The sequence below is a fragment of the Panulirus ornatus genome, chromosome 41 (genome assembly GCF_036320965.1).
Source record: "Panulirus ornatus isolate Po-2019 chromosome 41, ASM3632096v1, whole genome shotgun sequence".
Lineage (NCBI taxonomy): Eukaryota > Metazoa > Arthropoda > Malacostraca > Decapoda > Palinuridae > Panulirus > Panulirus ornatus.
Genome location: NC_092264.1, coordinates 1,836,432 through 1,854,576, shown reverse-complemented (window position 1 = coordinate 1,854,576; position 18,145 = coordinate 1,836,432).

Sequence of the window (18,145 nt, the reverse complement as noted above, 5' to 3'; positions counted from 1 at the left end):
CTGTCATAAATTCCATTAATTTTGATTGGATGCCCAAATATTTTCGTTCCTTCGTTTGACGGCTCGAGTAATTTATAGTTCTACTACCAGCGATGATTTGACCGGAAGGAAAATATGTTGCATCGGAGGAATTGTGACCCTCGTACAGAAGGAGACTTGCAACCACTGCTGTTCATTCAGACCTCAGATGGGACCCTGGCACCATGACGTGTAGCTCCCGCAACTTGAACTCGTATTTTCCCGAACTTTACCACACATTAAGGCAAACTTGTTCCGGCGTCACCTAACAAGTAACACCTCTCGCCACACATTTAGTCCCTCAGATTCTCTCTCTCTCTCTCTCTCTCTCTCTCTCTCTCTCTCTCTCTCTCTCTCTCTCTCTCTCTCTCTCTCTCTCTCTCTCTCCTGAGGTAGCTGTATATCAGCACACAGGTACGGAATATCCGGATATCGCAGTGCTCCAGATACGCTGCCTTCCCCTACAACCTTTTATACAGACCTTCAATCTCCTCTGCTGTGCTGCCTCCCCCCTTCTGCACAGGTCTTGGAATCCTGATAACATAAATTCCATCCCTAAAATGGGTGACTTATCTTCCCCATTAGCCTACGCCAGGAGCCCTTATCCAAGTCATCTCTTACGTCATGGTATGAGCCAGGGAGAGGGAGAGAGAGGAAAAAAAACTAACTGACAAACAGGAAGAGAATATCGAAGCGAGAAAATTGTGGAGAGATCGTTACACAAAATGTGATTTTCTTGGTGGGGGTTTGGGATCATTGGGTATTTATATGGTGTGATGATTAATTATTTGGGAAAGGTCGTTCATAAAAACGGATTCGAGGCAGGAAGAACAAGGTTGCCACTGGATTCCTGCCACGCCTGCCAACATCGCCTCACCTCACCTCCCTACCTAATCCTGCACCACTCGCAGCGCCTCGCCCTGAGGTTCGTCACCTGTGGACGGCATTGTGTTGTTACCCGTGTCTCCTGACTCCGGTTAATACAGTCACAATGTAATAATATGCAGATACCCATCATTTCCCTCTGTATATGTATGTGTGTATCTGTGTGTGTGTGTGTGTGTGTGTGTGTGTGTGTGTGTGTGTGTGTGTGTGTGTGTATGGTATCAGTAGAAACTGAGGGTCGTGTCCTGATCTGGGTTGAGGTGGACCCAGCTATTGACACACGTCACTGATCATACACTCTGGGTTATTACCCGCCGCAACCACCAAGTTATCTCAAGCCTCGCTCTGCGACTGATCTCCCTGCCTTCCCGTGCATCAACCTCATCTTCCAAGATGAAACTCTTTCCTCTCAGCCCTTCCCCTACCACACCCTCAGACCGTCTTTTCTTTTGGCCTTCTTTAGACCAACCTCACCCCTTCTTCTCTCAAGACTAACCACCAGATCAGCCCTAAATGCCAACGCCTCACTGATACCCAGACTTAGCGAAGGACTGGAGAACAAGGCAGTTCCCTCTTCGTCTCCAAGGGCGAGTGTCAGGCGTGGTGTGATGGAGGCGGTACACTTGGTATCAGCTCCGAGCCGCGTACGTGCTTCCGCTGGCCTGGCACATCGTAAGGCCCGCCCTAACTTTTGCCCAAAGCTGATCAAATTTGCCGAGAAAAATTAACATAATTCCCGGGAAGAGTATGGCTACTGAAGTTTGGTGCATAGTAAATGATGCGGTGATCATCTCAAGTGCCGCTCACTCCTCGTCTTCCTCCCTCCTCCTGTTCCTCCTCCTCCTCCTCCTCCTCTTTCTTTTCTTCTTACTTATCTTTCTCACTTATCTTTCTCCTCCTCTTCCTTTTCCTTCTCTTCTCGTTTTCCTCCACCTTCTCCTTTTCGTTCTCTTTCTCCCCTTCCTTTCTCTTTCTCCCCTTCTTTTCTCATTCTACTCTTCCGCCATTCTTCTCTTTCCCCTTATCCCTCTGTTCCTCTTATCTTTCTTTCTCCCGTTTCTCTTTTCCTCTTTCCCATCTTCCCTCTCTTTTTTCTCTTCCCTCACTCTCTCCTTACTTTTCTTTCTCCTCTTTCTTATTTCTCTTCCTCTTACTTTTCCCATTCTTCGCCCCCCACCCTCTTCCCTCTTCTTCAACGTTTTCTTCCTTCATCTATCCTTCTCCGTTGAGCCTCTCACTTCGTCACCTCCTCCAGCAGTGATGCACCCAGTCATCCTTTTCCTGTGCTGCTTTCCCATCTTATATCAATCATATTTTCCCCCGCCGTATATTTCTTCTGTACTCGGAGAAGCAAAGCTGAGTTCAAGAGAAGAAAAAAGGAAGGAATCGATGATATCTTCCTATCAGTTGTTGTATAAGACATAGGGACCTCCTCCGGTTTGAGAGCCGTCCTGTTTTGATTTACACTAACCATTGCTTTAATTACGAGGGCTATGCAAGTCCATTTACAGGAAAGAAATATAATATATAAAACTAGGTATAGTAACTTTGTGAACTGGGGGAAAAAAATTGGCTTTTTAACTCATTACAGAAATAACGCTGTAAAGTGATTGTGGTCTTTGTGTGTTTTAGACGCGTGATGGTAATTACCAGTGACCAAAAGCGTTAATTTGCCTGAAAATGTGTGCCAGGTTTGTGTGTCCCGTGTGTCATTAAATAGAGTTAATAGTCTTGTAACTAATGGAGAGAGGGAGTTATTTATTTTCATATATTCTTTTTATATTTTTTGTTGAATTTTGATAATTGACTAAACTGAAATTCCCTGAGAAGTCATTTGATTTTATGTATCAGTTATTTTTTAGGTCTTTTAAGGTATGTGAATTAAAGGATTGTATTGGGAAAGGTTGGGGTATCGCTCACGGAGTTTAATGGCGATTTTTGTGTTGTCTATTATATGTTGAACTCGACTTAAGCTCTTCTCAAATTTTGTGAATGAATTTATTTGCGGGTGTAACATTACCTGTATATGATCCAGGAACATATCTCTCCCCACCGCTTTTTTTTTTTTTTTTGAGAGAGAGAAAGAGTGTGAGAATTGTAGAAATTCTGTCTATCTATCCATATATCTACCTAATTCTGTCTATCCATATACCTGTCTGTATATATCCACCTGTCTGTCTGTGTGTCGGCCTATATCTGTATGTCTCCCAGTCTCTATATATCAGCTTCATTTCCAATATTCATATACTCGACGGAAGCCCAGTGGATTTAAAGAGAAAAGTGGACTTTCAGAAACCCTTCATTCACTTACCACACTTAAGCTGATTCTTCGAGTGAGCTCACCGTCTCCATTTATAGAATACCTTCGATGCATCTCTCTCCCAAATCACTCCTCTTCAACATTTTCCTCTGGCATAAGTCTTGCTCATATTATCCCACTAGATATATTATCTCATCTCATGAAGCAGGTGGGGGAAATCATGGAAGGGTCTGTAGGGCCTGGTTATGGGTAGCGGGCTGTGGTTTCGGTATATTTACACATGAGATCTTGAGAATGGACGTAAGCGGATGAGGTCCTTCATCGCCTTTTCCTGGTGCTGTCTCACTAACGCGAGAAAAGGTGGACAAGTGTGAAAGAAATGAAAGAAAGATCTATTGTCTTTTACTCTCTGCCTTTCCTCCTTGTGTCTTGTACTGTTATGTTGTATCCTCTTGATCATCCTATCATCTGCTATACGCTCCACGTGGACCACACCACCCTCATAAGAGCCATCCATCCACCTTTCTAAAGACCTCTTGAAGCCGCATATCTTCTTGTGTATCCCTGTTTATTCTGTTTATCCCGCGAGTCCCAGCTGTACAAGGCAAGTTATCAGTCACCGATGCACGTGTTCCAAGCCTATCCTGACCTGTATATACACATGGGCTTCACATCCAGGCATCATTGTTGGGACAGCTAGTCCTTTGCTCAAGCTTCTTCATGAACGCTTAGCGCTTAAATACCCATCCCTTAACTCCCACTGTATTCACCTTAGCTTGCAATGCACCTGATAGTCTTACAGCTCCACCTTTCACCCTACCATCCATAGTGAACGATCCTCAATATCTAGTGTATCCACAGCTTCCAGTTCCTCACTATGCAAACTGATGTTGCCGGCTCCAATGCCAGTATGCGTCTTTACACATAAAAAGATCGTAAGACAAGGGGCCGTACTTTATGAATCTGTGTCCGTGACAGTCCACACCAGACAGCGTGTTATTGATTCTGAAGGGTAGGTACTATGTGCAGTTGCTGGTCTGCAACTTTTACGTATTTTTTGGTAATAGCGAGAGATCGAAAAGTATTTACGAAACGTTGATGATTTTATAGAGCAATATTCTGTGATCCGCAAGCTGAAAGAGGTTAAGAATATGTTTGCATATTCCATAAAAATGTACTCAGAATTTTGCGATAACCGTAAGTGAATGCCTAAACCAATTTACTATGAAAATGTTTGGTTATCGTCGGGCAACAAAACTTTGTATGTAAACTGCACAGAAAATTACAGCAGTCTCGCTTTATGCAGTGCAGATATTTGTATAAAGTAGACTTGTATTTCCAAAGTTAGGAGATAAACTTTACCTGCCTGTGATAAAGAGGAACCTCATTTACCTCATTATGACGGTGGTGGAGCCTTCTTGGGACTTCTCACAAAGCTCTGCGTTAAAATAGTGGGGTCCCTCACACTTAATGATGACCTCCACGTTCCTTGTTGCATGTGTTTCCAAAGTCAGGGTTCACTGAAAACACACACAACGTAGATATAAAGCCATGAGTCTGGACCAAATTATGTCTTGAAATACAGATAACAGCAGCCTTCATTTGTGTAGTTCGGGGAGAGGATGCACACATCACTGATCAAAAAGTTTTTGGTGCATTAGCGTTCGCAAGGGAAGGGCAGCTGTATTAACACACACTTGCAGAGGGTTTTGCATCACTCATTTTGCACCCACGGTGTATCGGTGTATCGACTGACGCTTGTTTCACAGAGGAGGCTTACCTCTTGATGCTCGGTCCCTCGAGAATTGTTTTCAATAATGCCAAGAGTGTGGTTGGTATTGACCTTTTCCCGACAGTCTGGTGAGAAGGTTTCCCCGTCTCGAGTTCTTGCGAACTAAGTGAGCGTCGAGGGTTTTCTCTCTGAAGTTGGTACGAAGTGAACGTCATGTACCCCAGAACAGGTCATCGCTTGGTATTGCATAAGAAGCAACCTGTCAGAAGGACGAGAGGCGTTGCGATGGATAGAAGCAATCGGAATGATGTGTTATACGGGGACCGACATGGTGACGTGAGGTGAAACTGTGAGGCTTGGCTGTGGATGGTTGGCGCTGATGTCCGTACATTATGCATGGCAGCTTGATACTGAAAATGAGCAATTAAGGCCATGTGTTCGTGATGAGATGATGATCAGCAGGGCACCTTAACCCCTTAACGCCTTTATACGGATATGTACGCGTACGAAGCGCCACTTCTAGACGGATATTTGCGTATCGAGTTTTCGCGCCTCAAGTTCAAGGCCGTGCACTGAGGCTGAGATGGACTGAACGGTAATTTCTCCCCTCACTCAGTCATCCTTGAGCCATGCTAATGAGAGCACATTAGCGTGAGTTTTCTAGGAGGGAAATTGAGCGGCTTTTAGCTAGATTTAGAGGACCAGCTAGATGGTGATCCTGAATTATTTGACGATGATGAGCTGTCCTTTGGGTCGTGTGGTGAGTGAATTTATGGACACTGACACTTTCAAAGTTGACTAAGATGAGGCAGGAGAAACGTTGAATGTGACTGGTATTTTTGTAACGAATGCTGGAATGTTACTGCGTAATGTAAGAGAGGCTGGACTGTTGGTTACTTTGTAACAAAGGCTGGAATGTGACTGTTACTCTGGAACAAAGTTTGGAATGTGAACGTAACTTTTTTTTTAACAATGCTGGAGTGTGGCTGTTACTTTGTAGCGAAGGCAGAAATGGGACTTTGTAACTTAGAATTGAATGTGAGTGTTACTTTGTGAGAAAGTCTTGCTGATGACTGTAGATTTGTGAATAGATTTCTAAATGTGACTGTTGCTTTATGACAGAGTCGAAGGTGTGACTGTTCTGTATAACACAGACATGAGTGTGACTTCTAACCCTCTAGGATAGTTATGAGTGTGAGTTATGAGTCTTAACTGTTAACATTACTTTGTAACATAGCGTTTCATGTTGCCTGAGCTTTGATGATGTTGCTATCATATATGGTGAGGTGAAGTGGTCTTTACCTTCTCGTACGAGCTGTTTCTTTGCTTCGCTTTTAGGTGGCTTCTTTACCTCGCTATTCTTGCTTTTTTGTGCCTTGCTATATATGCCTTCTTTGTCTCGCTTTATGTGCCTTATGAGCCTCGATGTATGTGCCTTCTGTGCCTCACTGTATTTGTCCTCTGTGCTTCGCTGTTACGCCTTCTTTGCAACGCTCTATGTGTCTTCTTATTTCACTGCATGTGCCTCCTGTGCCCCGGCTATACGTGCCTTCTTTTCCTTACTATATGTTCTTTCTGTGCCTCGCTCTGTGTGAGGTATTAAACGCGTCATCCGAGGCCGTGGAAACACAACGAGCGTGGAAACTGGTTTGGCCAAGCTGGCCGGCCGTCATGCCTACCCACATAAATCCAGCGTCGCCGTTTCATGTAGTCATTTCTCCCTCGCAGGATTGTCTCATTTGTAGATCTGTGTGAGTGTGTGTTTGCGTATTGCCTGACACTTGCTCTTGCTTGTACTGTTTTGCATGTCGGAGTTAGTGCGTCATGATCAAAGGCGTAGATTGTAGATGGTTTTTATTAATCGTGAAAGTTTAACATCGTGTGAATGATAATAAGGGGGATCGTAGCTCAAGTCTTGAGGACCCGGATCGTTACTAAGGTCTTGAAGGATTCCGAATTTACGTAGCGATGGGTTGGATGGCCGTCACTGCTGTGTTGGTCATGTTTGAATACGTATCTACTTAGTCTTGAGCGGAGAAGCTAGACAGCTTGGTCCGGCCTGGACCTCATAACTACACACGAGATAACTGAGGCAGATGTAAGGCTTGCATATACCTTTATGTAGTACTGACTTCCACGAATATTACAGTGTTTAGAATTATATTACCACGGTGGGTATATAAATATATCTTTTCGTGTTGTCAGTAACGCGGGTGTATACCAGAAACGAGACACGGTAAGGGTTCACGCAAGACAATTTTGCCATGATTTAGAATCATATTACATGTGAACATAGATTTATTTTTCATTGCTGTGGCTTTTGCATGATATGCAAAAAGTGTTAGGAAAAATGGTAGAGAGAGCAGTTGACCTGCAGGGCAAGATGCCAAGCTAACTCTTTCACGAAAGGTCAAAGAAATGGGCGAAAAGATCGGAAGATGAAAAGTTGCGGGGAAGCAGAGAGACTCAGGGGAGAGAGAACATTAGCAAGTGTGAATTATTCTTTACATCCTCAGTTAGATGTGAATAACCCCTTCCATCCACAGTTAGCAAATGTAAATTACCCTTTGCATCTACAGCAATGGCCTGCACAGTGCTACCAGAGGGGAGAATTCGTATCATCATCCAAGTATAACATAAAATTGGAATGTTTTAATGGCGATGGCGAGTCTCTTGGGTGCGAAATATAATGATTAATTTCAAATTTTCTTCTCCCTCGGCATTAATTACATGATCGCTCTGTTCAAAGTCTGTGTTTGATCATTTATCGCCTCTTCGTCATTGTTATATGTATCAGATGTTCTGAGTTACCTTTGCTGGCGTGTATGAGCACGATGGTACGACCTTTTAGTGCGACGCCTTGACCTTCTTGACCTGAAACGGCGAGGGTCTGGTCAGAGGCCACGCTTCCACACTCAAGTGTCGTCCTGTCGTGATCAAGGGTCGTACTGTCGTGCTGAAGAGTCGAGCTGTCGTTCTCAAGGGCCGGACTTCGTGATCAAAAGTCGAGCGGTCGTGCACACTTATCGTGCCGCCGTGTTTAAGGGTCGTTCTATTGCAAAGATTTGCACTGTAAGGTCGTACCGTCGCACTTAAGTGTCGGACCGTCGCACTGTAGGGTCGCACGACCGTGATGATTGATGCGCTGGAGGACGGCTACACCAGCCACTCTATGAAGACATCACCCTCACAACCGATGGTACGCATCCTGTTAAAGTTCTCATCCCCAAGACTTGTGTGAAGGAGAACCGCGTCATGTATTATTCTCATGAGCATACCCCATGAATCTTACCCGGCTGTGGTTGAAAGAAAGGGTTGAGGAGAGGAGAGTGGGGAGTGGGGACTTCTTTGTATCCCTAAGAAGGTATGGGTTAGGGGAACCCAGGTAGGTCCCCCTCCTTTGGCTTCGAGGTGTACCTCACACTTGAGGATTTATGGGCCTCAGGTCGCAGCCTCTCATGGGAACCCCACAGGTGCTGATGTGGTGAGGGTTGGTGGGTGCGTCTACACATTTTTATTACCTTTATCCATAGGCCTAGTGATAACACGTAGGCCTACAGAATTACGTGTGATATACAGCCGAGAGAGTTTGATAGAAGGGGCGTTGAGGTATATGATTCCATGTTAGTTTACTTACTTAAACCTCTTTAATTCCTGGTTTTTAAACCCGTATGTTAAGTCTTGGATAGATTATAAACCTAAGTTTACTCTACATCCGTTCAGTATTAATTTCTTAATTACTCATACAGCTGTTAGTTTTATTTGAATATGAATGATTCTGATACTTGATACCGTATGATTCTAACTTCCGTCTGAACCGCTGCAGGTCGTAAGTTTTATATAACCTCATATAAACGTTGTATATATATCTCTTCAATAAGATTTGTCAAAGCGTCTGCCACTGTGAGAAACATGTATATTTCATGCACGATCCATGATTAATGTCTCAGCGTCACCTGGAACATAATTTGACTGTCGTATGATATTTGAAATTCTGAGTAATCGATTAATTCGATAGACTAAAAGTGAATGACAAGTAAGGCTTACCATTAGGACGTCTGGGACGCGTTGTGCGTTTGTTGGGCGTAAGGTCGGTGTGGTATTTCTCCTCCGTGTATGGCTGCCCCAAGGAACCACAAGACCTAGAAAATGCCAAACGACCTTCAGATCGCCTTAAATCCTGTAGCTAAGCTAACCGCGTCGGCAGGACGAGGCGAGCTCGATCCTTGCTGCCCCGGTGTCTCCTGATTAGATCGGCCACCTGTCACTGCTCTCAAATCGTACCATCGAACACATTATTTTATGACTGAATTTAACCACAGGTTTGAGAGAGAACAGGAGGGTAATGGGCGGTAGGAGGATGTCGAGGTTTGGTGGTCTGGCCATGATAGCGTCACGCTGGCCGTGGGGAGGATGTGGGGGGAGCCGACCGACGCCGAGGATCGTTGTCAGGATATCACAGACACACCCACCTTGCCACAGTGACAGTATGCAAGATGTTCTCCACTCCCCACACCACCGCCCTCACCCTACCCTCACCCCGCCACCACCCCGCGAGAGGTGCTTTTTATCTGAAAGCGGAGGAACCTGTTCTGGGGCAGAGCGGGGTGAAGGATGACATCAGGAAGGTAGGTAGAGAGAGAGAGAGGGGCGCCCGGGATACAGGCTCTTACCTGGGAATGAAGGATTTTTTGAACGTGTCAGATCCAAGTTTGGTTAATGGCTCCAGGTGACGTTGCAAGGTGGAGTGTGTTGATAGTTATGGTGGGGGTGGGAGGCCGGTGTAGGCGTGTTCCAGGAGCTATAAGGGCACCGGCTGTTTGGGCCATGGGTGGGGATGGGGAGGGTCAGGTGGGGTCTGTAGGAGGGGAGGGGAGGTCGGAAGCCGGCCGTCTCACGGTGTCGCGTCCAAAACCACTTTTTGTGATGCTCTTCACAGGGGCGCACACGGCATGTCGGGACAACCTGACACTCCGCCCTGCTGGCCCGTCCCTGCTCCTCCTGCTGCCCCGTCCCTGCTGCCCGGTCCCTGCTGCACGTGAAGGGGGATGGTGACTCGTCCCTCACTACTCCTCCTTCTCCTCTTCCTACTCCTTCAGGTGGCCTAGTCTTGCTGGTACATTGCCCCACCCTCTTGTTGTTTGCATGTCCTTCTTGCTGATGGCGGCCCTGCTGCTACAGGCCTGTCCCTCTGCTGGAGTGGCTACTGTCCTTGCTACAGGTTGCTGGCCAGTCCTCCTTCTGCTGTTGGCCCGTCCTGCTTCTGCCGCAGCTGCTTCTATTACATCGTCCTGCAGCACTTAGCCTGTTATTGTGTCTGTTACTGTTCCCCTCTGGGCTGCTGTCGCTTCTGGTGCTGCTGCGAGTTTGTTCTAGCTGATAGTCCTGTCTTTGACCTGTCTCGCTGCTGCTGTCCCTTCCCACCTGCAGGTCCTTTTTAAAGACATACTGGATCTGCCGCTGATCGTTCCCTCTTGCTGGTACTGCTGCTACTGTGTCCTAGTTCTTTCAGATCATACTCAGCCGTTGTTGTTGCTGCTGCTGCAGCTTCAGCACTGTTGTTGATCTGTCCATCTTCTCCCTACTACCGCTGACTCATCCTTTGCTGTCGCTAATGTTGCTGTTTCCATCCCTGCTGCTGTTCGGCGACTCCATTCCTGCTATTTTTATTATTCCTCTCCACTGTTTACTGGACTTTCCGAGCTTCTAATGATACTAACTTTTTTTCTGCAGCTGTTTTATACTTGCTTCCTGCTGCCTTTGCAACTGCAGCTGCTCCTTCCCTCTCCCCGCTTCTTTTACTGGCCTCTCTCGTGTGTTGCTGTTTCAAGTCATTTCACAGCCTATGTTTCTTGCTCGTCCTGACGGAGCTGGTGCTGCCCTGTCGCTCCTTCTCCAATTGGGTCGTCCCCGTTACCGCCTCTTCTGGACGCGGCTACACTGCTGGTTCTACTACCCATGCTAACATAAACGGAACAGAGAAGAGATGTGGGAAACAGTGATGATTCCCGCGGACCGAGTAACACACCCTATGTGAGCAGGCTACACGATTTAAACTTTATTTAGCTTAGGAAAGAGAAGGTTAAGAGTTAATATGATATTGGTAATCAATACAGTCAAAGATAGATGATCTCGAAGCAGCTGGTGTTTATGGGTAGATTTGTCTGATTTTGCTCTTAGTAGTGGATAAAATTCGGGCATACGTTTTTGGATCTAATGAGGCGAAGTTCTTTTTCTTCATACGGGATTGATAGTAATACGGAATTATTTACTATTCAGAGTAGTTGAAAACAAAACTGTGAATACGTTACTGAACAGACTTGACAGGTATTTCTCCTCAAGTCCACAGCTGATGGTATTTGCACCTCCATAACTACAAGTAAAGCTGAGTTATTTCTTCAGACGTCATATGTAAATCGTATGTAAGTCATATGTCAGTCATATGTATGTTTTTTCCTCCCACCAGCCTCGAAAGGATCCGTAGGGTTGTTCCCCTTTGAGTTCCTTTGTTTTCCATCTTTCGCTGCTGTTACTAGCATTCCCAGCTTTTGCCGAAGGTGGTTCGTATGAGCTTCTGCTCCTTCTGCTTGTCCCTACTTCTGCTACTGCTTGCATATATATATATATATATATATATATATATATATATATATATATATATATATATATATATATATATATATATATATATATATATCATCCTAGCCTAAGTCAGGTACCCAACCTGTGGAGAGGATGGACAGCTAGGTTGACTGTGGACCAACTGACGCGACCAGGATTCCAACCTGTGCAGCAGTTTCTTCGGGTGTTGGTGCCTCGCGTGTATTACTGCCGCTGCTGCCGCTTCTGGTACTCTCCTGCAGCCTCGGCTGCTGGATGTCCTCCAGTTCTTCTGCTGCTTCAGTCTCTCTCTCTTGTCCAATGTTGGCCTACCCTCCCTGCTGTAACTGGAGGCCTTTTCTACTACTGCCGGTGTTATTCTGTCTGTGTGTCTGTTTCTGGTCCGGCCCAGCTGCTGCTGCTGTTGTAGTTATGCTCGTCTCTGCTTTGTCTCCTACTGCTGCTGTTTGTTCGTCTCTGCTGTTCCTGCTGCAGCTGCAATTGCTTCGTCTCTGCTGTTTCTCCTCCTGCTGCTTTTTTCCTCGTTGTTTAGCTGTGACCTTGCTGCTACTGTACCTACTACTACTACTGTTCGGTGATGATGTTTCTGCTATCTGTCTTACTACTGTTACTCCATTTCTGCTGCTGGTCTGTCTCTTACTGCTAACCCGTCTCCTGCTGCCACTGCTATTTAGCCCCCCCTCCCTCCGTCAACCCCCCCACCCGCCACCTGCTTACGCCGTCTGGTCCCGGCGACGGACGCTGGCCTGCCCTACGATGGTGGGCCATTGTTTGCCCGACCGTTGTTTTTTTTGTGTGTCCTGTTGGTCGCCGGAGACGATGTCCTTCCATACGTGGAGCCTTTACCGTTTCCCGTTTTCTGTCTTGTTCCTCCATACTGTTAAGATCTTTGCATACCTTTCTTCTTTTTCTTTGTCTCCCTCTTTCTCTTTTTCTCTCAGTTTCCCATACTTTTCCTCTATTTTCAGTTGGTAATAAATCTCTTTGTGGTTCTATTTACTGTCACTGCCCCTCCCACTCCCGCCCTCTTCCTTCTAAATATCTTTCCTATGATTTCTATACAAGTTTCTCCTAGTACACATCCCCACCCAATCGTTGCTACTATATATATATATATATATATATATATATATATATATATATATATATATATATATATATATATATATATATAAAGTATATAATGTATATCCACCCTCTCAGTCACTATTTATCTTAGTTCTTCCTCCTTCCGTAACGAATTACTCGTTCTTCGTAACATTCCCATTTTCCATTCATCAGCTGTCATTTTTTTTTTCTTTTTTTTTTGTAATCTTCTGGTCTCGCGGCCACAGATAATTCATGGGTATCAGCATTTGTATTGATCACTGAGCACAGTTGGTCTGCCACAGTGTTTTTTTTTCGTAGTTATTCATTTAACGGTCCCCTGGGCGCTCTTGTCTCTCTCTCTCCCATTCATCACGTCCTGGCCTCCTCATATGCCCTCCCTCCCCACCCACTCACCTCTTCATCTCTGCTAATGAACCAATTAAGATGTACATTTTGATCAAAAGCAGATTGTGTGTCTGTACGCACACTCTGAACAGGCCTTCCCGAGCCGGGGTTCCACGCCGTGCACAGCTGCGTGGAAACGCAGTGTTCTCTGTGAAATTTTTGAAAGACCTTTTTATGATGATAATTCTATTTTATTTATTTACGATGGCCATCACTTATCATCATCATCATCTTCATTATCATCATCGTCTTTATTATCAATATTATTATTATTATTATTATTATTATTATTATTATTATTATTATTATTATTATTATTATTAATATCATTTCCGTGGTTGAGTCCATTTAACGCGGCATGTCGCCCCATATATCACAAATCGCGTAAGTTCTTTCCACCCACCCGAGTGGCTACCACCCCCTTGAACGCTCATAGCCTCCTTCGCTCCATCCTCCCTCCCCCCCCTTCACTCCATCCTTCCCTCCCCTCCTTCATCCCATCCTTCCTTCCCTCCTTCCCTTCTTTGTTTGTGCTTATTATCATAACACAGTTATTTCTTACACGATCAAGCCGTTTCGCACTTCACCTCGTCCGTAGGCATTTCATTTCCACACACTCCACCCGCGTACTCTCCTTCACATTCAGGGCCCAAAACTGTCATGCATATGACGCTCTGTCGAATACAGTCTTTAGACATGCCCAGCTTTGCTCTAATGGACGCTGAACTCTCCGTAACCGTACATATTATTATCATTATCATTATCATTTTTATTATTATTATTATTATTATTGTTATTATTATTGTTGTTGTTGTTGTTGGTCTTGTTGTTTTATTATTATGATTATTGTTTTTCGTTTGAGACCGATTTTTACTTTATTTTGTTAGGTGTTTTTACACAGCAGCTGGAATAAATTACGATGCTTCGCTTTCTGATGTTTCCATCCACAAACCAAATCGCGCGTCTGCCTTGCCTGATTGTCCTTACTTCATGGGTCGTTGTAACACATGAGCGCCTTGCCCGCCGTGGTGCGTGGTGGTCTAGTGTTGAGTGAATGTTCGGACGAGGCTTGCAGTCAGTTCACAGGCTTAATGTTTGCTGTGATGAGGCACTTCACGATTGCTCTCCAAAAGTTTGTTAAGACTTATCAGACCGGCGGAGTTATGTATGAGGGTGATTGCTTTCTGGATGCGCGGCTGGGTCATGCCGGTGGTGACGTCAAGAGCTCAGGCTAAAGGGGGACGGGGACTTGTGTAACTTGTCTTATCATCGAGTCATCGTGGTCTGTTTCCTGGACTTTTCGTCCGCTCTGTATGGCGCCCATCATGGCCCATGGGATGAGCAGGTGTCACAATGAATTTGATGAGTTTTAAGAGAGAGAGAGAGAGAGAGAGAGAGAGAGAGAGAGAGAGAGAGAGAGAGAGAGAGAGAGAGAGAGAGAGAGAGAGCAAAAATAATGAAAACTACGATAACACTGGCAGCTTGCCTCCCCTGCCTTATTGGTTTTACTTTAATATTACCTTGTAATTCCTACTCTCCACCTCCTTATACCACCGCGCTATCAGTTGAATGCAGTTTCAACTCTTTAGTCCGTAAACAAAATATAAGGAATTGGATCCTGTGTATCACTGTACAATTACCATATTATCTCATGTTCTAGTTTCTCTCCAAGCAACTTCTGCCTCGATTTGCCATCTCCTTTCCCTTCACTTTCATCTCTGTCATTCTGTCCTCTCGTCGCGGTTTCTTTATACTTCCACATCACTTACAGTTTTACACCACAGCTGTTTCCCCTTCGCTTATCAAGCATTTACTTCGAGGAACTGAAGCAGTGATGACCCCAGTTTGTAGGTAATTAAACTGTGTTGTCTTGGTAAGAAAGGGAAGGGGATGTGATTACTTAATCTAGTATAGAATGAAGAAGCAACGTGCGAATAACATGAAACTAGTCGGCCTGAGTTGTATTAAGGTGGCAGGTTAAAGACGGGCAGGGGAAAGGAGAGATGAAGGCAGGGAAGGGAGAGGTGAAGGTAGGGAAAGAAGTGAAGGCAGGGAAAGGAGAGGTGAAGGTGGGGAAAGAAGTGAAGGTAGGGAAAGGAGAAGTGAAGGCAGGGAAAATGAGAGATGAAGACAAGAAAAGCAGAAGTGATTGTTAATTAATCTTACATGACTTGACGTGATGAAATTAGGAGTGAAAAGGCATTTCTGACGAGGTGGCTGTATCTCTGGGAGTACAGTCTCGTTAAAGGATTCTGCAGGAACCTGTAGAAAGGTACTTGGTACGACCAGGAATCTTTCATAGAAATTGGTCGAGGGGTAGATACTGATAATGAATTCATACTTGTTAGACATTTCCTGCCATAGCGTCGGAAACAGGTGAGAGAGGAAAAAAAAAATCCTCGTTTGGCTCCTTCCCCTGTTAATTTTTTTCGGTAAGCGGTAATATAGGAGGAGAAAAATGATGCCTGGGAATGTATTTCGTCTTAATACTAGAGCCCTCGCCCGGAGTCTGACTAAAGAAGTTTGGCAACTTCAGAGGAAGGTTGGCAACATCTGAGGAAGGTTGGCAACTTCAGAGGAAGGTTGGCAACTTCAGAGGAAGGTTGGCAACTTCAGAGGAAGGTTGGCAACATCTGAGGAAGGTTGGCAACATCTGAGGAAGGTTGGCAACATCTGAGGAAGGTTGGCAACATCTGAGGAAGGTTGGCAACTTCAGAGGAAGGTTGGCAACATCTGAGGAAGGTTGGCAACTTCAGAGGAAGGTTGGCAACATCTGAGGAAGGTTGGCAACATCTGAGGAAGGTTGGCAACATCTGAGGAAGGTTGGCAACATCTGAGGAAGGTTGGCAGCATCTGAGGAAGGTTGGCAGCATCTGAGGAAGGTTGGCAACATCTGAGGAAGGTTGGCAACATCTGAGGAAGGTTGGCAACATCTGAGGAAGGTTGGCAACATCTGAGGAAGGTTGGCAACATCTGAGGAAGGTTGGCAGCATCTGAGGAAGGTTGGCAGCATCTGAGGAAGGTTGGCAACATCTGAGGAAGGTTGGCAACATCTGAGGAAGGTTGGCAGCGCCAGGTCAGGTCACACAAGCTGGCATAATCTTTTTAGTGGTTGCCAGGGTTCTGACGTTTGCAGTCCACTGCCCGTGGGAGAAGGTGGATGGACGCAAGGAAGGCTGATGGAACCTGCTGCTGTCTGCCGGGAGAGTTGAAAATGATATAAGAACAAGGAATGGAAGGTGTAAGCCCCTCAGTTTTGACGTGTGTGTGTGTGTGTGGATGTGTGTGTGTGTGTGTGTGTGTGTGTGTGTGTGTGTGTGTGTGTGTGTGTGTGTGTGGATGTGTGTGTGTGTGTGTGTGTGTGTGTGTGTGTGTGTGTGTGTGTCTATATACAGAGAGAGAGAGAGAGAGAGAGAGAGAGAGAGAGAGAGAGAGAGAGAGAGAGAGAGAGAGAGAGAGAGACTTAAGGCATGTAACACATCGGAAAACAAAAAGAGAAAAAACATCCCAAAAGAAAATAGGGCGTTCCTAGGATGGTGCTGGTGTATGCCGATGACGCCGCTGTAATGGCTGTAAACGCACAAAAACACTGCAGAGGCCCTTGCGAGGCAGTCTTCACTAGTGCTCGTGAGGCTGAAGGTGAATATTAACAAAAGTCAAGTGATTCTCCTTGCGAGAGGATAGACTCGAAGCGCGAGGCCCGGCCGACTGGTTGGAGGGGGTTGGTGAGCGCTGAGAACAGATATTTGTCTGATGTATGAAGTGAAGAATGTTGATTGCTTGCTAAAGTATTAGAATGTGTTGAAAGGTAAGTTTCGTGGGTGCAGCTCCCTGGAAAGTTATGAGTGGCAAGAATGTAATTTTGTCGGCTGATGAAGTATTAGAATGTGTTGAAAGTTCAAGTCTCGTGGTTGGAGCTCCATGGAAAGTTTTTAGTGTCGAGAATGTGATTTTAGTGGTGTGGCAGCGCTTCTTTGGAGTAATTGTTCAGCTTGCACTTGTGTATCATGGTAAAGAGTAAAAAGCATAAAAGGAACATAGGAAGGAGATTAACTTAAAGAGCAAAGTGTATGTGATGGATTTTTTGAGGTTTGAGAATGGTGTGCAGATTGGACTGAATAGGACGGTAGGGTGTGAGAGGGAGTTGTTTTACTGATCAAGGAACAGGTAAAGCTAATATTAAAGTTCCGTTACAATGCAGGCACACGGATCGAACCTACTTCAACAGGATGACGGAGAATTTGTACATGATTTGGGTTAGTTGAAGGGTAGGTTTGCAAAGACCGAGGCCTTATGTGGGGTTGGGGTCCAGCACATGTAAGTATGAGGCTGGGGTCCAGTCCGGTACATGAAAGTTTTGGGCTGAGACTTTGGATAGTCCATGGAAGTGTTGGGGTGTTGTCTAGCATGATAAGTGGAAGTGCTGTACAGGGAATTGTTCCTAGCATGATATAGTTGATGAAGCAGTACACTGATAGTACAAGGATAATTGATGGACATAACCTCATTTTGGGGGTGAATGTGAGACGACGTATTGGGACAGGTGGATAGATGAACAGATAGACGAGTTGCCAGTCGAATAGTTCGACTTGCAGAGGAATTGAAAAACCCAGAAGGCTACGGAAAGCAGGCAATACGAAATAAAAGATGAATCACAATGATAGATAACAGGTGACGTACGAATAAGCAGGAATAAACAGACTCGATGTTATAAGGAGGCAGCAGTAAGAATAATCTGTTTGATATGGTCGTAATTATTAGTCACATCCCATGAACAAGGCAGAAAATAATATGAACCGTATCTTGAAATCAAAATACCCTTTCCCCCCCCTCTCCCCCCAAAAAAAAGACAAACAAATCCAGGTACTCTGAAAAAGATTGAAATTGATAAATTAGTTGAATAAATATGAGAGTCACTTCATGTTTGCGTGGCTCAGTCAACCTGATGCACCATCAGGATATCATATATGTATACACTACACCTCACATGTAAATATTGACCGGGTCCTCAGCCACGGTAGTAATTTGGACATCCTGAATCGTGCTCTTCACTACGAGTGGGTCCGCTTCATCAGGCTCGTCAAATTGGAAACATAAAGCTGCGCAGATGATGCCACGATGGTGGTGATAGCGGT